The following is a 6,753-nucleotide window of genomic DNA, read 5'->3' on the forward strand; positions in this document are numbered from 1 at the left end:
TGTTCATCATGGTTGACACAACGTGTGTATACACCTATGTGCGTGCAGATATACCAGCATGGGAGCACTGGAATGAAACTTGTCACAGAATTCTGAATATTTTACCTTATGTGCAAAATGCTGTTGAAATGGCAGAGAAACAGAATGGAATCATGAAGCCAATTATGTTCCCAGCAAGGGTTCCAAAAGGTCTTATGCTCTAGATCAAACCAAGACTGGGAGGCAGGGACTTCTCCTGTCTAAAGCACAAAGAAATAAAGAACATTGAGATCACACTATGTGCTATTCTACAAAGATCTCAAATGTCTGACTCATCCTCCAAATGTCTCATCAAACTGGTGTGATAGGCGGCACGTCTCCATCCTTCTAACCTTTAACTGGCAGCTTTGCCACTCTAACCTCCATGGTTGGCCCAGCCCTGACCCAGGTTTTGAACCAGTTCCCACTTCTCGTGCCAGGAAGGCAGCTCTTCCTGTTGAGACCTAGCTCAACAGATTTCCCCTTCACTGTGTGACTTTGGCGACCCCAGTCTTGGTGAACTCTGATCCCAGTTACCCTGGTGCCAGGTTTGAGTCTCTGATCCCTGATCCAGGCTGGGTTTCCCTAATGCCAACAACCTGCTCTTCTGGAGCTTGGACTATTGCAGCCCCATCCTTGCCTGGACTCAGGAAATGAGCCCTATATTGTTTCTATAGGTAGGTTACACCAGGCTGTCAACCTCTGCAAATCTGCAAATGAATCATGTCACCACTGCTTTAGGGGCCATTTAGATCTTAAGTGAAGCCAGTTAGACTTATCTACGAAACACAACTATCCACCTCATATCCGTCTACCTCTCCCTGATTCACCAACACCCCACCTAGTCCAAGCCATCATCTTCCATCTCCTGAATGACAGCTTCCTAACTGGTCTCCCTGCTCTCACGCTTCCTTCTAAATAATCCATTCCCCACCCCCCATTTTTCACATAGCAATTAGAGTAATCTTTTAAATACTGACGGATCTGCCTCTCCTAAACGATCTAAATCTAAATGACCTGCTTCTCCAGCTCCATTTTGTACAATTCTCCCTTTGCTCATTATATTCAGCCACCCTAGACTCTTACCTGTTCCTGGAACACACCAAGCTCTTTGGCCTTGCTGTTACCTCTACCTGAAATGCTCTTCTTCTGTCTGCCTCCTTCTCATCCTTCAGGTCTGACCCCACATGTCTTTCCTGACTAATATATCAAAAGTTGCCCTCACCTAGTCTCTGACATCCCTGTATATTTTAAATTCGTAGCACTTATCTGTAGTCACACACTCTGTAACACGGAATTGTAATTTGCAAAGGCAAGCATGTAATTGTTTATCTGTTTACTTACTTATTATCAACCCTCTAAGCTCCAAACCTAGATTGTAACCCCCTGAGGGCAGGGACCTGCCTGTCTTGTTCATAGCTGAATCTTCAGTACTTAGCATATGTTGGAATTTAATACGGGTGCAATAAATATTTGCTGAATGAACAGACTATTCACCCTCCCCTTTCCTACCATCCAATTCATCAGGAGATCCTATAGACTTTTGCTTCTTAGATAACGCCTGATTCTTCCCACTTCTTTCCAGCTTCACCACTATCACCTAGGTCAAGCTGCCATCAGCCCTCATGTGGCATGCTGTGATGGCCTCTCACACTGTCTCCCTGCATTAACTTGGGCTCCCCTCCCCTCCAATCCATGCTTCTTTTTGCAATGGGAGTGATCTTTGAATACAGGAATTTGGTCATTTCATGTTCTTGCTTAAGTCACTTCAATGGCTTCCTTTGCTGTGAGGGTCAAGACCACAACTGTTATCATGGTCTATAAAGCCCTGCCTTTTTCGGTCACCGCCTGCCCCCAACCTCATTTTCTGCTCCACACCCATCATTCTCACTACTCCAAGATGTGACTATGTCCTGTTCTTTCCAGCCTCTGGGCCTTTGCATCTGTCATTCCTTTCACTGGGAATCTGCTTCTCCTCACTCTTCGCTACATTTGTCCTGCTCATTATTTGGATCTCAGCACACCTGTCATGTACTTAAGGAAAATTCCCCTGAATCTTCCTTACCCATTCCCCATTCATCCACACAAGATTGGGTCTACTCAGCTACATGACATCATAGAATTATACTTTCCCATCATTGCACTTAAGTTCTAATAGAATATTCATTTCCGTAATTGTTTACTGCTTGTCTCCTTCACTATGCAGTAAGCTTCATGGGGATGAGGGCTGTTTGGTTCTCTGTTGTATCTCCAGTGGACACACAATGCCTTAGATGTAGTAAACACTCAATGAATATATGATGAATAAAAATTAAAAAGCAGACATTCCAAATGGTGAAATTATATCTATAAATTATGTATGAGTAGTAGAGCTCATTATTGCTGAGGTACTCTTTCATGCATCAAAAGTCACTGATAACATATACATTGACATCTTTCTAACTTACAGAGTCAATAGATTCCAATCTTCGTGTTAATAATAACACCAAAAATAACAGCTAACATTTATTGAGCACGCTTTATGTGCCAGACTGTACTAGTACCTGAAATTTAGCCCACCCAACCACCTGTTAGGATGGTACAGTTTTACTCCCATTTTTCTAGATAAGATAACTGTAGTTTTAAATCTTTCTTCCCTTTTTAAATGCATCATGGGAACTCAGATTCCCTTGTTCTGTGAAAGATGATTTGATGAGTTTCAAATGTCAAAAGAACTTTGAGGTAACTAGTAAATCGATCAGATCCTTTTAAACTTCCAAGATAGACACCCCAAACTGAGATCATTCACACCTGCTGCTGAAAGCTAGAAATGCCAGTGGTGATGTGTGAAACTGTGTCCCACTGGCCTTCTCTGATTTCCCTTGCCCATGCTTGGGTATTGGAAAAATCAGGTAAAATGATCATAAGGTCAAGGGCAAAGCAGCCTCGAAGGGATAATAAACCTGCAGCCCAAGGAGAGCAAAAGGGAAGAGAATGGTCCTACCCACTTATGCTTTGATGATGTGGCCATGGAGTGACTGTGTTTGTAGGAGGTGCACCTACGAAGAAACAAGATTAATTTGACAAACATACTTAAATAATAGTGCCTTACATTTGTATAGGGCTTGACAGTTTGCAAAAGAGCTTTCATGTCCATGACCTAATTTGATTCTCATAACAGCTCATGAAAAGTGGACATTAGGAACATCCCATTAAATATGAGCAAACATAAGCTCTGCGAGGGTAAGGACCTGATCGAAGCCACAGCCCTCAAGTTAGGGCACAAGCCTGGCTCGGTTCCAGAGTTTATGGTTCCCTAGGCTTCTGCCATCCCAGGCACATGTCCTTCAGAGACAGCCCCTCAGAGAGCAGCTCTTGATGGTCAGAACACTTCTGATATGAATGCCCCTCTTAGAGCCAATTTCTAAGCTGTCCAAGAAAATCAATTACACCTGACTTGGCAACACAATCTTGTTACTTAGCTTAATCATTACCTTCACCAGACTTAGCTGGCTCCTGGCAACTTGGACCTATTTCTGAAAATCAAATCCTCCTTCAAAGGTGGAAACTTGGCCCAAACTGAAGATATTCAAAAGCATGGGAAATACAGAGAAATGCCTGTAATAATGTTCACCAAATATTAATGATGAACTTTCAGGTGTTTATAAAAAATCGTTTAATATTTATTCTTTTCTACCTGACTTGAAATTGCTATAATAAACCATGTTTCATTTTAATGAGAAACAATAGAAAGAGATTTCTTAAATAAACAAAAATGTTGGAAGCAAATATGCCAAAATATTAACAGTATCTAATTCTGAGTTGTAGATGTAGATGGTTGTCATTTGTGTGCATGTGTGTGTTTTCCTTTACCCAGTTCCCCAACAATCTTTTGAGCAACGGAAGCATCATGGAATAAGTGGAAAGCCTTTCGAAAGGCTTTTCTTAAAAGAAGACCACACCCATTTGGCTGTGCACACATCAGTGTGTTGGTGGAAAATAAATTAACAAGTTATTTTATGCTTCATTCGTAGTCCAACTGTCCAGCTGTGCCCTTTGCTCCCACCCGGAGGCAGAGGTAATCATAATATGGCCCACCTTACTCCTATGTGCAGGCAAGGCTCTTTATCCATTTGTTAGATGGTGCGGCATCCATATTTGAGAAAGTAGCAAAGGCAAGGATAAACCTACTTCCTCCTTTCTTCTACCCTCCCCCTTACAGGTCCAGAAAACTCTGGTTTATGTCCTTTCAGTGATACAGATTAGTCTCTTGGTGATGCATTCCACACTCCTGAGGTTAATAAATGACTCTGAAGAAAAGCAAGTCATTTATCATGGGCTTTTGTGTGACCCTCAGTCCAGTCAATGAAAAAGTACTGTGCTATGGGCACTTTCAAATAAGGAATTGGCCTTACTGCCTCGTTGCCACGTGTCCTGTTAGGGAAAATGGTCTTTTTTGGCCATTTTCATTCCAAGGACTCCTTGGCAGCCAAGAAAAATTTTACTTGGCTAAATTTTAGCCATTAGAGTCTAGACCGTAAAGCATTCCTATACAGTCCAAGTACAAAGTGAACGACAACAGAGCTTACTTGAATAGTGGTACACCTCTCCCTGTTGGGCTAGAGCTGGGACTCAGATGTGGCATTAGATGCTCCTGATGTGCCCAGCCCAGCACCCCCACCTCCCACCCACCCCACTATCTCCTGGAGGTTTATAAACATTCTGAACTAAGAAAGAATAAGAAGGTTGTGTCTCCATGCTCTTGTCTGAGACACACAAATGAGAAGCTGGAGAACTGGCTTTTCTTCCAGCTTTGAAACTGCTTGTTCACCACTCCCCTCCCATTTAAGATACCATAAAGCTACTATGGTATATTTTAGAGAGGTTCAGAAGGAAGCTTGTTTCCTTTTTTTCTCTTTTTTTAGAAGACAGCACAAAATAAAGACTTTAATGGGTAAAATGGATATGCTCCATTAAAGGATCTTCAAATGGATAGTGTAGGTAGAAAAAAAGAACAGAGTCATAAAGTCGAATCAACAAGCCTAAAAGAGCAAATGACAGACTCTGGCACAGAGACCAGAGGGACAAAGGGATAAGGAAATAGTATACAAAACAACAGAAATGCAGGCACTTTTAAAAGTCACCTTGGCGTTCTCCAGAAGAGGGGATGACACAGGATCAATGTTGAGGAGCTAAATGTGGGCAGACAATGCACTGATATAGGTCCTAGACAACAGGCAGAATCTGGTCAAGAGGAACAACCACACGGGAGAAATGAGAAAGACAACTTCAAGTGGAGGTCTTGCACCTCTTAGAAACGACAGGTGAAATAGTCAGGAGCCACCCTGAGCAAGTCATCCTAGATTATCCTTGACCTTTCCTTGCTATGGTTGTCAAAATGGCAGATAGGGAAAAAGTGATTTCAGTAATTCAGACAGGTGTTTATGAAACTGGCTTAGTCCCTATTTGTAAATAGTTAGAAAAAAAGACAAAAGAGTCTACGATGCCTCATAAAGACAATACATGAGCCTCAGGGTCAGGTGATTACTAAAAGCAATGTATCGTTAGCAAGGACCAGGGGGACCTATCAGTCTCAGCCTTGGCCTAGACTTCATATGCAGTATGGTGTCCAAGTTTGTGTACCTCAGTCTCAGAGAAGGGGACCCAGACAAGCTGGCCTACGTTCAGAGAAGGAGAGCAGGACAGTGAAAGCTTGGAAATGAAGCCATGGGGAGGAAACAATAGTGGGAACTAACCCTGAGAGTCTGCCTGGAGAAAAGAACTCTTACTTGGGACATAGTTTGGACACTCGAGATGCTAAAAGAAGTCTCAGATTTTTTTCTAGGTGGGTATGGAGAATAGGGCTGGACAGACAGGCAGAAATTCCATGGCGATAGATTTTGGTGTGATGTGAGGAAGAATTTTCTAACCTCAGAATTGTACAGCAATGCACTAGGCTTCCAACACAGCACAAGAAAAATTTCCCATTACAACAAGTAGGGCTAGTCAACAATGGAAATAATGCCTCCCAAAGTGAAAGTGAAAACATTTTCAGAAAAAGGCTAGATGATCAGGTGTAAGGGAAGCAGAGAGGACATCGTGCCAGGGTAAGTGTGGACATGAGACGTGTAGGTCCAACTAGAGGAACCTGCAATTCTAAGAATAATCTTGAGTTTATATTGCACTTTTCTTTTTTTTTTTAAGATTTTTTTGATGGGGACCATTTTTTAAAAGTCTTTATTGAATTTGTTACAATACTGCTTCTGTTTTATGTTTTGGTTTTTTGGCCCCAAGGCATGTGGGATCTTAGCTCCCTGACCAGGGATAGAACCCGCACCCCCTGCATTGGAAGGTGAGGTCTTAACCACTGGACAGCCAGGGAAGTCCCTGCACTTTTCTTTCTTGGAACTTAAAGTGCCTTTACCTCTAGTCTCACAAGATTCAGTGAATCACAGAACAATGAAGCAACTTGCTTAAAAATTGTTTGCAGCCAATTTGGGATGAAAACCCTTCCTAGGAGCTCCCAGTTCGGGCCTCGTATGAGCCCCAGCAGTGATGCTGCCCACAGGGGCAGCACAGCCCTTCTGTGGGCCTGTCAATCAGCAGCCACCAGGCTCTGGTGGAAACAGTTTCTCTAGGAAATACTAGTGGCCACAGAGAGCTGCAGGTTAAAGCAATGGGTTTTGTTGTTGTTTGTTAGTGGGGATGACAGAAGTGGTGATTTGCAAAAGTAGATTTAATATTCTTAATTTAAAA

Source organism: Tursiops truncatus, chromosome 4, assembly GCF_011762595.2.
Source record: "Tursiops truncatus isolate mTurTru1 chromosome 4, mTurTru1.mat.Y, whole genome shotgun sequence".
NCBI lineage: Eukaryota > Metazoa > Chordata > Mammalia > Artiodactyla > Delphinidae > Tursiops > Tursiops truncatus.